Source organism: Condylostylus longicornis, unplaced genomic scaffold, assembly GCF_029603195.1.
Source record: "Condylostylus longicornis isolate FDR11 unplaced genomic scaffold, ASM2960319v2 ptg000145l, whole genome shotgun sequence".
Lineage (NCBI taxonomy): Eukaryota > Metazoa > Arthropoda > Insecta > Diptera > Dolichopodidae > Condylostylus > Condylostylus longicornis.
This window is the reverse complement of record NW_026578113.1, coordinates 1,155,274-1,170,851: the sequence shown is the minus strand read 5'-3', so window position 1 is coordinate 1,170,851 and position 15,578 is coordinate 1,155,274. Positions and strand designations below refer to the sequence as shown.

At 22.4% G+C, this 15,578-nt stretch overlaps 1 protein-coding gene across 1 annotated transcript in view; it reads right to left on the bottom strand.

The window, feature by feature from the left end:
* The window catches only part of LOC129615719 (UDP-N-acetylglucosamine--peptide N-acetylglucosaminyltransferase 110 kDa subunit-like), a 125,232-nt gene that overhangs the window by 86,982 nt on the left and 22,672 nt on the right, over positions 1-15,578 (bottom strand). The gene's annotated exons all lie outside the window — the stretch shown is intronic.

The following is a 15,578-nucleotide window of genomic DNA, read 5'->3' as shown; positions in this document are numbered from 1 at the left end:
CCCTTTTTTTTTTATCTAAGTGTACCCATCATTTCCAATAGAGGCCTACACCTATTAGGAAAAATCTTTAATAGAAGTGAAAAAATAATCGTTAACAAAAACAAAAATGAACAAAAAATCTATAAAAAAAATAAATTCAAATCGGTTTAAAATAAATTCAAAGAGAGAGAGAGAGAAAAAAAAGGAAAAATAAAATACATTGAGTCCTATAATTAACATAAAAGGAAATTACTTTACCAATGGATGGTTCCCATTGAAAAACAAGATTAGATAGAAAAAAGTAGAAATATAACAGCAAGGAAAAAAAAAGAAGATGAAAAATTTTAATTTTTATTGGATTTTAATGAATTGTAAAGGTTAGATCAGGTCAAATAGAAAAAAATAAATAAGTTATTTTAAAAATAAAAATTTAATCGAGTTTAAATAATCGACGCACAAGCTTTCACAGCGCCTTTTCAATAAAGAAGTAGAGGCCCTATCTATATTTGTAATTTCTGCTTCCTATATATTATTTGCTTATTTTTTAAAACTCTCGCAACACAACGTATCTACCTCTGCCTATCACATCATTGAGATGTGGTAAGCAGAACTCTGAAGTTCTAAGACTTTCCATGAGTGAAAGCAGGGATTGAACTATTGGGGCTCAGTAGAAGAAAAAAAGACAACTAAATTTCATTATTAGAAAAACGAAAAGACCAACCTCATGATTTTCTTTGTGACGCATTGAACTAAAAGCGGCTGCTATATTGACGCGATTATACGTACTGGCACCAAGTAGTTGGGGAATTTTGTAAACTATCGCTACAATAAATCTATTGTTCCCTACGAAGTATAGATTTTGCCGGAGATTTAATAAATGATGAGACATTAAAAAATGGCAATGACTTGATCTGAAATCAATCTCTTCCTATTATACAATCTCTAATTTCATTAGTAATTTAATAACATAACATTAAATTAGAAATTTTTACAAAACTTTCCCTATACATAAATAGATTTCATGTTTTTTAGCACCACATACTCCAGATCTTTAATCATAAAATTTTATTAATAAAATATTCACGGCAATAATATTTATCTAAATAAAGCTCAAAAAATCTAATTTTGTGACCATTAAATCTATAAATACTAGTAGTAAAAAAAAAGCCTCCGAATTGGAATTATAATCTATTTTGAATTACCTACAATAAAATAAATAAATCTTATTATTGTATACCACACCGCACACATGTACAGGTACATGTGCACATAATGTATATATACGTAAATATTTATTGTAAAAATTTTGATATTTGAAGCGGAAAACAAGAAAAATCAGATAATAATTACCCATTAAATTTATAGCCCTACAATAAAAAAAATTATGGATGAAATTCCAACAAATATTGATTTTATTATATGAAAAAATTATAGAATTATTATTGAGATAATATTGTATGAACAGGGTGTTTCGCCCACAAAAATTTGTGGCATCCACCCAAAACCACCCAAAATCAAAATTAAACTATTCTTTTTCGAACAGTGTCGCGTATATGGGAAGGACTTAGAAGTATTATAAAATTATAATTCAACAGTAAAACCTGTAAGCAGACATACAGATCAATAATTTTATATTCAGCAGCATGAAAATTCAATAACTCTGAAAATTTCAAGAAATTAAGAAATAATTGAAAATGTTAAATGTTATGTTAAAAATAATATGATGTAGTAGGTCCTATGTCATACACTGTAATTTCATATTTAAAATTCAAAATTCTCACACTTTTATCCCGCAATATAAAACCAAACCCTATACTGATACATTTTTATATTAACATCTAAATTAACAAACAACATGCAATGCCAAATTTTAAACTAAAATAAAAAATAAATATACAAGGTTAAGGTTACGTCAAATTAGAAATGGAATTTTTGCCAAAAAAGGAATAAAAAAAAATAAAGAAGTAAAAATATTATCACATTTGTCAAAAAACGGAAAGAAAGGGTGTAGAATAAAACTTGGAAAAAAATAAATCATAATATGGTAAGAGCCACGATGCTGCGTAACTTTCTCGAATGTTTTATTTTTCGATATAGTAGAAAACAGAAGAATACTACACGAAGAGAAATTTTTAATGTCTAGATGACGAAAAATTTTAATGTTTTTGAGAACCACTTTCATATTGCAGTAGTTCATACTACATTGTAAAACTACTCAATTTACTAATTCTAATTAAATTGTGTAGGGCAGAATATGGGATACGTAACACAATAAAAATTTTTCTCAATGGAAAATTACACTATACGAATATATGACATTCGTTTAATCAGTTTTTTTTCACCCGATGATTAATAAAGGTAAGATATAAACAATGTGATCCTATTCTTACAAATTTCTATTCCAAATTCCAATTTCAATTACAAAAATATCAAGAGGAAATCATTAATAACTATATTTTTCGTTTATTTTCTTTTGTTATACTATTTCTTGTATATTATATTTAGTATAGTTGTAGAATATTTATAAATAATAAATAAATAGAAAATAATTTATATACCACTGAAACGTATAAAAGTTATTTAAATAATAATAATAATATGCAATCTATTATCGGATTTAATAATTTATTTAATAACTATTATATACGGAATGTTTATATACGAGTATGTATAACTTATTTATTTATAATAGTTTAACTAATTTAGAAATATTGGTTAGCCTATTTGGCGTGTATAATAGTAATAAAATTATTATGTTTTTATTTACAATTTCAATTAGTTCCGCCGACAGAAATTTTCTTAATATTGTAGGGGATACTATTGTTTATATGTAAGAATATAAATACAGATATACAAATAAAAATTCAAATATTTCTTTTATAATTAAATAAATAATATTTGAATATTTGAGCTAATTTTATTGTTTCTTTCTAATTTTTCGCTACTTTCTTTAAAAATTCGAAAACAAAAGAAAAAAATAAAATTTTATGAAATGAAATTTGAAAAGATTTTTCGCAAAATTGCTATGTAGAAAAAAAAATAATAAAAATTCCCTTAAAAGCAAAAAAGATCATAATTTAAATTGAAAATTCCTAACGTAGAATCACATCCCGTCAATTTCTATCTTTTTTTTTTGTTATTTTTAATTGAAAGTATTAGAATTTTAAACACCATGATTAGCAATTTCCTTTCATTTAAAAAGAAAATAAAAATTTTCACTGTTGACTCATGCATTAACAACAAAAATTGTGTTTTTTAGTTGATTTTTTCTTTTTTTTTTTAACAAATTAAAACAACAAATTTTTCATTTTGTCCTTGAATTTCATTTATTTTACAATAAACAATGTTACATCATTGAGTAAAATTATCATCAATATTTTATTTTTTACGCGTATTTAAAAAAAATAAACAAATATTTGAAAATTTTCCTGTATATAAGTGCTTTCAATTCTAATTTCAATATATGAAATATTATTGAATGATTTAGAGTTCTATACAAACGGCACAGCACTCAATTTTATAAAATTTTAATATTGTGAATGATATGAATTTGACATATAATGAGATTAAATTGAACTAAGTATGACATATGAGCGGCACACTGAAAAAAAAAGTCAATTGAAGTCATTTTTTAAATTCTATCACCAATTATTGCAATTGTCAGCAGCTGCAAGGATTGTAGCAATAAAATTGAAAACTTTATATTTAATTGCTGGCTTGCAGAAGAGCCAATTTTCACGAAGAAATGAAATTCTTGGACAAAAATAAACATAACTTTCATGTGCTAAAAAATTCAGATTTATATAATAAACAATATTTTTCATATCTGAGTCTTAAAAATATTCACAACTTTCTGATGAAAATAAATTTATATTATGACAACTTATAGATGTTTGATCAAAGATATTAAAATTTTCATTTGAATTTTATAAAGCAGTTCACCATTTCTAAAACAGCTAATAACCATTTTTTTCTAAGGAAATTTTTCAATATTTTTCCAATAATTTTCTAATGAAATTACAATTAAATGATTTTCCAATTATCTAATTCCCTTGCTTTTTTCATTATAATCAACTTGGTTTATAATTTTGCGTAAAACTTTAATATTCTCTATTAAACTTTAACATTACAATGTTCAGTGTAAAAAAATTAACAAAAATAAAACATCTAAAATTTAAATTCAAATTACTCAACTAGCTATAATTCATTACTTAACATTATAATTATAACCTACTTTGTTAAAATTAAAATGTACTTTCATGATAGTGTTACAGTTACTTACAAAAGTTTTAATTATACTTATAGTCACACAAGCACAAGTACAAAAGTAAACAACAAAGAAGAGACAAAATACTTTTCGTTTAGATAATTAGCTTTTTTTCTCCTTTTTTCATCCCTTTTATTATAATTATTTGCTCTTTTCTCTCAATACAACAATATGGCTATAAATCATGTCAAAAAATTTTATACCGTTATAAGATTTCTTTAACAAAAAATTACATTAAGAAAATGAAATTGACATTAAACTGGAGAAATTTTAAAGAATACAGGAGTAAATATGTACATTGATATATACAAAATGGTACATACAGTACAGTACCACCATCAATTCATAAACCAATACAATTATTCCAGCATAAAAACGTATAGAAATATGTGTAGTGTATGTACATATGTATATATTTAGGTAATTAAAAAATATTGTCATACAAGAATAGTGTTACCTTCCTTACAAAATGTTTGTACTGCAGGTATTTTATCTTGTTGTCCACTGAACGGGTACAAACGCAATAATATTTTTACACCAAAATACACGACAACACATTCAAAATACCTTTATGCTGAGTACGAAAACAATTATAATTTCTGAAACAGTATATACCTGCTATCATTTTAACGACAACCCTGGTGTTAAAACATTATTAAGTTGGGTTTAATAACACGAAAAACAATTTAAAATTTTATATTCTGGTATAAACAGGTTCTACCATTTCTAGTTAAGTTTTGAACAAAATCAATTTTTAATTTGACTTCCTATTTACATAGATTTTACTATTTACCAAAAATCATTTAACAGTAACACTCATACCATTACTATAATTTATTTGGTAAAGTTCTTTCAACCATGATTTTCAGCATCTTTAAAGAATAAAGGTATAATTAAGAAGTTTACAGTAGACATATAAGAACGTATGTTTGAAGGTATGTACGTAATTAACAATAAAAGTATATTTACATTTATAAACAAATATTAAGTCTTCTTTAAAGCTTCTAAACGTGGTGGTTCTTCAATACTCTTTTGAATTAAATACTTTTATAACTTCTTTAAATTTAAATCATTAACAATAAAGTAAATAATGGGGGATTTTTAATGATGATTTACAATAATTAAGAATAAATATTGTCATTTATGCATATTAAAAGAAAAAATTGTGTAAAAAATTTTGAAATATTTTTGTTGTTAATTAATTTGAAAAAAGTTTTTGATATTTACAATAAATTAGAAATTTAATAAAAGAGCGTAAATAAATTTTACGTTTCAATTATTCTGCTATTTTAATAACAAAATTTGTAGAAAAAGGGAAATTTTTTCATTAATAACCCTTAATTTCCTATTTGATCATTAAAGTATGCAATATTTTTTTATTAAACACGTTCTTTTACAATAAAATATTTTACGATAATTATATTAATTTTATAACAAAATCCCTTTGTATTATGTGTGTAATAGAAATTATAAATTCTTGAAACTGTTATACAATTTTAAATTATTTAGTTCATTTGAAACACGTAAAGTCTATTGTTTCTTAAATTATAATAATCAATGTACGTGGAGTACATGTTTGTCAAACCTTGAAAAAATGCTGGAGAAAGGGTCTTTACTATTTCAAAACTGTAATGAACGAAATTGACTCAAAAAACCTTATTAAAAATATAATTTAAAGTTCTGCGTCAAATCAAAGGATATAGTTTCAAAGTATGAGTCATATATAAAAATTTTATTCGAAAATTTAATTTTGCAAAATATAAATAAATGATCTAAGCATAAGCTTGTCATGCAACCAGTCTCTGGTTTACGCAGTTTCATTTTCATTTTAAACAAATTTAATAGACAACAATTTTATTACTTACTCTATCGTTTTTATTAACAATAGCAATGTAAATATTTATTTTTCTTACATACCTGAAAGTAAAAAAAAAAATTAAAAATTAATAGAAAATTTTTACATTTAAAAGTAAAAGTTTTTAATTTTAAAATATTATTTTGTAAATTTTTTACATTCCCTTGTTTTAAAATATAGATTAATATGAGATTCAATTTTTTAAGAGAATTAATTTCGAACTAAAATTGAGAGCATAGAAACCATCAATTTAAAAAACGAATATTACCTATGAAAATCATCTAAAAATTATCATTTGCCCGAGGAAAATTAATTTTTAAGGAGATACGAGTGATAGTTATTTCAATAAAAACTAATAACAAGAAATTTAATTGTAAATTATTTCGACATCAAAAATATTTTTATGCGACCCGACATTGTTATATGGAAAATTCTATTTTCATTTTCATTTTAAGAGAATATTTTCATGTGTTCATTTTACTACTCCAAGATTTATATGAAAGACAATGAAAAATTTTATTTTAAAAATTTAACAACAATGTATAATTGTTGCATGCAATTAATTGTCCTTTTACTTTATTATTCTCAATTTTCATGTTTACTTTTAATTAAATTTTATATTTTTTTATTATTTTAACATAATTTTAACAGCAAACTGTAAAAAATTTTTTTTTTTAATTTACTTTAAAAATAAAAGTAAACGTAGCATATTTCTAGGAAATGCAATTTTTACAAAAATCTTTTCAATGTATATGAAAATTTAACATGAATATTTAAAATTAACAAAGATATTTTTAAAATAGCATGAGTTTAAGCGTCATATTGACTCAAAAAAAAAGTAAACACATTCCATTGTCAAAGCAAAAAAAATAAAAATATGAAATTTTTAATAGGTACAAAATATTTTTAAGAGTTTATTGTTAAAGAACAAAGAAATCCTAATCTCATATAAGTGTACATTAGAGACCATATTCAGTAGGAAAAATATTGGACAAAACAATTGTAAGCTGTCTATTGTATAACACTTTGATTAATATTTTTATAATTTTGTTAAATTTTCAAATAAAAATTTGGTTTTATGATTAAAAATTTTGAAAAATATTTCTAAAATTACTTATAATCTTTGAATTATTTAAAATTTTTAGCTCTCATAACTCTCTATATTTTATTTCTCATTCCAATTTACAATATTATGTCTCTTCATTGTTTCACCAACACTTTATATAAAAATTATCACATTATTATCCCAATTTAACATAAAAGAAAAATTTAGAAAATTATAAAATGTCTGATATTATTAAAAGAACAGAAAACAAGGATTAAATTATTATATTCAAATCATTTTCAAAATAAATTTAAACTCAATTAAAACTTGTTATTATTGTTACAGAACATTAAATAAATTTATTCCTCTGTATAACATTTATATAACGTAGATATAATATTTTAAAAGACAACATAAATTTCTGTTCAATGTACCAACATTACTCATATTTTGTCATTATTCATTTAAGCTACTCGAACGTAAAATTACCTTCAATACTTTCTTTTTTCCTTTTTTTTTGTTAAAAAATAATGGGTTTTTAAAAAAAAAAAAAAAAATCATTTTGTAATATACCATGTACCCATGTTATGAATGAATATGTATGTATGTGTATGAATCCTTAAATATATTATAAAAAAAAATTTTTTTTTTTTTTTGGTCTAGACTCTAGACGAAGTTCAATTCTTCAAAGCTTTCTATATATATAAAACAAAAAATAATGATAATAAAATATAAAATCAAAAAGAAAATTTTCATTGTCACGTTTTAATCCGTTCCTAACTTAATTTTTCCTTTTATTTTTTTTTTTTTTTTATTACATACAAAATTTTAAAAATATATTGTCGTTGAAATTTCGAATTTGAAAATAAGTTAATTTTTTTTTTTATTTGTGTACGCATTATAGAACTTAACCCTTTTATTTTTTACCTTTTCTTAATAAAAATATTTTCATAAATCATTTTTAGTACAATAAAATATAAAAGGCTAATAATGTCGATTTTCACTTTAAATTTTTTAATACCTAAATGTTGTCAGATAGCCATTTGTTAAAATGAAATGTTTGGAATAGGAAATAAAATCAGAGAATTTATGTGAACACACAAATAGATAATTATCTCATTATTTTTTAATTCTCATTTAATTAAGAAATAAAGAGAAAAAATTGTAGTTTTGAATTCCTACACCACCATTTTTTAGTTTTCTGTGCAATCGAATAAAGTCACTTAATTAAATCATTTAAATCTGGTGTATCATTATGTATTCCGTCTAGGAATAAAATCCGTATGTTCATACAAAGAATTGTTGAGAAAATGTCTCATGATTTTAATATTTTGTAAATTATATAACGATATAAAAATTTAACCATGTTGCTTATTTTTTTTTTTTTACATTTTGCAGTGGCAAGACATTAACATTCATTCAAATCTATAATTAAAAAACATCTTTCAGTTTTCACTATCTTATCTATTTTTCAGTATCTACTAGAGCAATTACTAACTTAGAGTTTTCCTATATATTGTTTATTAATTATTGCGGAAAATTAAAATATCTATTCAATTTAATTTAAAACTTTTTTCAAATATCGGACTGCAATATTCGAAAACTATGAAATTTTACAATTTTACAAAGTTGTCTTCGCAAATTATCTACATAGATCTAAAAAATTTTAAATGAGATAATTAAATATTTCAAAATCAAAGCAGTGAATAGTCATAGCTTATCATACTATGATATCACATCCAATTATAAGTAATTATGACTATAATTTTTAATTCTAATAAAATTTACTAAAAATTGTCACAATATCATTAATGATAAACAAAAATAAATTGTCCAACAGAGATGAATTTTATAGATAAAATTAAATTGATTCGAAGTAATATAAGGTCACATAATCAGATAGAAAGTATTGAAATTATAAAATAATTTAAAAAGAAAGAAAAAAAACTTAAAAAAAATTAATAAATTTAAAAATAATTTCCTAAAAATAAAAAAAATTATTAATCAAGAGTTGAAAAACAACTCATTTTCCTTGAAAAAAAAAAATTTCTCTACTTCCGCAAAAAAAATAATAAAAAAAGAATTTTTTTTCAAGAATTAAGGCAATCATTGGAATTAATAATTAAATAAGTTCATAATAATTATCAAATCAAAAAAAAAATACCTTTAAGATATTGTTATCCTTAAACAAGGATTTGTTTTTTGTCGTATACTTTCATCGAAAAGAAAATTTACTTTTTGTTTTTATTTTAAGAAGAAATATCAAGGATAATGGGTCTGTCATCTTAAGTCCATTTAATCCAATAGCAAAAGAAGAAGAAATGAAAAACGAAAATTATGTTTTCGGGTTTTTCATTTTTTTCTTCTTTTATTTTCTTTTTGTTAAAAAGTTTTAACGAAGTGATAAAGTGTTACTCATAAACAAACACGAGAGCATAAATTGAATATGTTAAGTAACTAAGTAAGTAAGTAGCTGTATTTAATTTTATGTAATGTTCAAATTCATTTATAATAGTAAAAAATCCTATATAATATTGAATATTTTCTATGAACTATATAAAAGTAATATTTAACAGATTCCATGTAATACTATTCGAGACTGAAAATTTAAAGGTTGCCAATGTAAACTAGAATAATAATACTAGTTCAAAGCGATGTTAAGAAAATAAAGGATCGTAAAATTAAAATAATTTCAATATTATTTAAGTATTTAAATATATAGAATCAAAAAGTAAATATTTATTTTCAAGAAGCAACACTTTTATAATAAAGAATGCTTTTCAAAACAGGTGAAAACTGTGCTTAAATTCTTAATATTCTTAATAAAATAATAAAATTTCATATTTATGAAATTTCATTTCATTTAAGATAAAACAAAAACACTCGGCAACACTATATAAATATTTTATTGATAAAATATAAATTATTTTCTATTGAAAAGGAAATAAATAAAGTTTTTCTCTGCCTTGAAAATTCTTCAAGTAATTGGAAATAAAATAAAAGGAATGAAAAGAAAAACACAGAAAACAAAAAGAAAATATCGAAAAAAAAAATTATGCTTAAAAACAACATTCAATACTTAAAGACTAAAGGAAAATATTATTAATTGTATGAAACTTTACTAACCATATACAGACAGATGATTTTGTGAGTCATCTTATGACCTTGACAGTAATATTGTACTATGTATATTTTTTATAAATATTATTCAAATTGTTATAAATATGAAAACTATTATGGTGTTTCAATTTTAAATGTACGATTAAATTAATTCTAAAATTGTTTACTTTGTCCGCTCAAACTATGTATAGCTTCGATTGATTTCAAATTAAGTGAAAATTTCAACTAATTATCAAATCTCGCGGGTTAGTCGAAATAAATTTTTTATGATACCATGTACGTACCACCTTGTGATCACCAGGCCGTCATTGAGCGTCCGATTTTAGATGGCTTATCTAAGTCACCCGGTTCTCTTGAGGAATCTATATAAATTATACTATACTATTCTATCTAAATTCTAAATATTATACTATTCTTCGATATTTCTTCCAGCCCCGAATATAGTTAAATTATTATATTCAATATGCATTCTCATTCCTCGTAAATTCTGTGGTTAATATTTAAAATTTCTAAAATCAGTCGCGTGTATATCAATTACAAAATTATTTAGGTGTAACACCTACTCTACTAGCATTAACACATTGTTACATTTTTTAAATTGAACGGCCAATATAATTTGATTGTAAAAAGGAATTTATTATATAAAATTCAACACCTACAAAATATTGACATTTGTAGGCTTTACAACATTTCAATCAATTTCCGATTTTTAAATTTTTAATTTTATGGAAAGAAAAAATCGTAAACCCACATACTAATTGACAAACTGGAATTAGAAAACAAAAAGTTTAAGATTCCATAGTACATGTGTACATAATTGGTAATTTTCCAAAAAAAAAAAAAAAAAATTCAAATATTTTAAATAAAATGATGCTTTTTTAGAATAGAAAAATCATCCTTCTATAAAAAATTTGACCTGCAAAATAATTTTCTCTTCAATTCTTAAATTGAACTCCTATACAAAAATTTGACAAAAAAACAACAAAAAACTTCTTTTTTAAAACTTTTTTTTTTCGTCTTTTTTCTTATCTTTCTCAAGTTCAGAGAAATGTAAGGGAAAACAATGGCGAAATGAGGACTGAAGAGAATAAATGAAAAAATAAAAATAAATTTTTTCTCTTTGTTTTTGACATGATTATCTCTTTTAAAATTTATTGACAATATAACCTTGCCTATATATTCACAGTTTTTACCCATATAACCTTAAAAATTTTCTAAAAACAAAGAGAAAAAAAATTTTTTTTTTTCCTTTTTTTATTCTCCTGAAATTGAATTTTGTTTTCTTGTTAAAAACTTTATTAATATGTAGGATAATAGCGTAGGATATTGTTCATTTTATTTACTATGAAAGACCACTTCAAAAAAGGATATGAAAAATAAAATAAAAAGAAAAAAAGAAGAAAATTAAAGAAAATTAAACTTAGTAAAACGGATGAAAGAAAAGAAAAACAATTATTGTAAATAGGCTCTGTTAGCATGAATAATTAATTATTAAAAGTGTATGAGTATATAAGCAAGGATTTTTCACCAATTTTAACCATTTTAAAAATACAAAAATTTGTTTAATTGTATATACATAAATATACATATATATATATATTAAAATAAAAAGTTAATGGAATTTGAAATCATCAATATTTTATTATACGTCTAGAAATACGCTTGAGTACATCATTTAAAAATTACTTTACAAACCTCCTTTCTTTGAGATTTTTTTTACAATATTTTTATCACACAAATATAATTATTGTATTCTAGTTAATTAAGCCTAATTTGCATAAAAACAGTTAAAAAACAAAAAAAACCCAATTAAATATATTCAAAACAAATACGATATAAATATGAAATTTTACGATATTTTGAATGATTATTGAAATTGCTTTGGTAGAAAGTTGATATAATATTGGAATAGTTGGTACAGCACACGAATGGTTTGATAATTACCTAAAGGACTGAATGTAATATTCTGAAATAGAAAAAAACTATGAGCAATAAAAAAAACTAGTTAAGTACGGCGTGGTACAAGGCAGCTCACAAAGACCAATATTATTTTTAATTTATGTAAACGAAATAGTGAATATATGTAAATATAAATAGGTAAATATATGTATATGTATATGCTGATGACTTAGCAATAGTTTATAGCGACATAATTTATAATAATATGCAAAATAAAATTAATGCAGACAATGTGGAAATACCGAAGAAAATTGACGAATATAAATTAATTATTAATGTTCCGAAAATCGAAAAAATCAATTATTAAGAAAATAACATAACTGGATATAAAATTCAATACTATCAGAAATGGAAGTGTAAGTAAGTTATTACAAATATTTGGGACTTATAATTGACAGAGATCAAAATTGGAATTATCATGTAATTGGAATTGGAAACTGCTGTACAGTATAGAAAAGGAACAGGGGTTTTACCAAGGTTATCAAATCTGGCTCCAATTAAGATCAAAAGATCTATCTATTACAATTTATTTCATTCGAATAACATAAAAGTTATTGATTTCGAAGAATATAACATAAACATAATTCAACGTCAGTTTAAAATAACGCAAACCGATCATATATATATATAAAGTTCGAAATGGTTTGCTAATTTCAAACACAAATTCTTTAAAAGATATTGAATACAGTCACAATACTAGATACTCTTCAAACGTAAGAACGATTAAAACAGAATCAAGAAATATTTATAATAAAGCAATAAATTGCGTTCAGCAAATTACCATCTATGTTCTATTTCACCTTTCACAGACAGATTGCGAAATTATTGATATTTATTAATAAATATTAATTAAGAATACGTGTTCATCTTAAAAATAGCCGTACCCAACATTTAAAACAAATTATTTAAAAAAAAAAATAATAATGATAACGATTGATTTACCAATTCAAGCAAAAATTATGTGCGAAATTTTTGAATTTTTTATGCTTTTCTAAAAATTTACAAAAAAAAAAATCACTATAAAATTATTTAATTTATATTTAAAATTATACAAAATTAATAAACAATTTTCTCATACAGTTCTTGATGAATTTCAAACAAAAAAATTAAATAAAATGGAATTAATTTTAATATTTCATTGAACATAAAATAATAATCGCAAATTAACTTGGAAAAACAAATGAACAACAATTAAAATAAATAAAATGATGCGGAAGAAAAGCAAGGATTTTAACGTTAAATCATTTAATTATAATTTAAATATAGTTATTAAAAAACTGTGAATAATTTTGAATTCTATAACATTTTCTTTATTTTTATTATTATGTATGAGTTTGTAAACATATCCATATTATATGTGTACATACATATTTTAATATTATACATACATAGTATTTGTTTTTCTCATTTTTATTTAATTAAAATTTCAAAAAGGATTAAAATTCAATTGAAATATTTATTGAAAACTTATTCAAGCACAAAATTTTCATATACATATTTTATTATTATTTTTATTTATTTTAAATTTAAATTTTAAATAATAAAAAATAATATAATTGGCCTTGCCAACTTTTTATGATTCCTGTAAGAAAAAAAAACAAAATAACAGAATTTTTGCAAAAAAAAATAAAATTAACAAAATAAAAATTTTTGGATCATTGAATATCAAAATACATAAATAATTTTGATCCTTAGAGAAAAAAAACATTAGAAAAACCTTCAACACTCTTGTATAAATTATAATATTGTGTACATATTTGAAATTGATATGAATTTTCTTTTTCCAATTGAGAAGTCTCAAAATAAGCTTCAAAATTTAATCGAGTAACCTTCATCATTTTTATTTCATAAGACTTTTAATTTATGGCAATGACTGACAAAGATCGGGCAAACAATTGTGTTTATATTAGAAAATGTAAAATATTCTATACGTTTTATAATTCTTTTTGTATTTCACGTTTTTCACGTTTCAGATCCGTATCTATGGCTTACTAAATGTTGGTATTGTAAATGGAGCTCAAAGTTATTAACATAAAACTCATAATAAATAAATAAAATTTAATTCCTTATAAATTTATTCATTAAAATATAATTTGAATTAAAACTTAAATTTTGTCTAATATATAGCAATATGTTTAAGTATATATATGTACAACATGGCAAATATTATACGAGTATATTCATTCTTAAGTGTGTACACAAGTATAGTAAACCCACGTAAAAAATATCACATATACGCATTAAATTTATTGTAATACCGTCATATAAAAAAGGATAATTTTTCAAGTACACATTTTTTTTTTTATTTTTTAGCATATTTTCAGCATTATTAGAAAAAAATTTCTTACACACAGCTACATATATACCACAGTATATTTGTTAACGATAATGAAGAATAATGTTAATAATAAATGCTAAAATTGAAATTATGGTAAAAAAAAAATTAAAAAAATTTAAAAATTCTAATGATTTTTAATATTAATTTTCGAAACTTTTAATTTTTGTTAAGCTAATTTTTAAATTTTGTTATCACATTATACAAAATTTTAATTTATGAGTGTTAAACAACCTTCAGTTCACTTAATTCAACATAAATTTCAAAAAATAATTTTGTAGCATTGCGATTAATTCATTGAATATATTTCACATTTAATTTTGAAGTACAGCTTCCAAATGAAGTCATTTGTGATTTGAAATTTCTAGTTTTCTATAGAAACTTTAAATACGTATAATATGAGTTTAAATGTAGAGGTACGTTAAGTAGCGGTATACCAAACATTAATCTTATATATAAAATTTCCTGGAAATAACCAGAAAAATTTAATTTTCTTATATATTTTCTAACTTTATCTTAAAAAAAAAAAAATTACGTTCATTTTTGTTTCAATTTTTTTTTTTTTTTGTTTTTTCTAAATTGTTTTAAATGAGATAACGTAACTGTACATATACTATATAATAGTCTTATATTTTTGGTAAAAATTTATACACTAAATGTTAAAGGACCCTTTACAAAAAAAAAATTACTTCAGGCGATTCAAGGAATTACCCATGAGTCAGTTTGTTACGCTAAACACATAGTTGGGTTGTATAATGTAAAATTTGACTGGTTTTCATATATGAGTTCATAAGTCGAGCAGTATATACCTGAACTATCTGAGAATAGTACACGATTTATTTAAAAAAAAACTGAAAATTTAACTTGAACAAATTCGGGGTTTAGGTTCGATACAACTAACACGAAAAATATCAATTTTTACAATATTTTGAGTACCCCGTATAGTTAATATATTCATGGGTGAGATGTGATTCATATGAACAGTTTCTATTATATAAAAATTTTATACATATTTTTA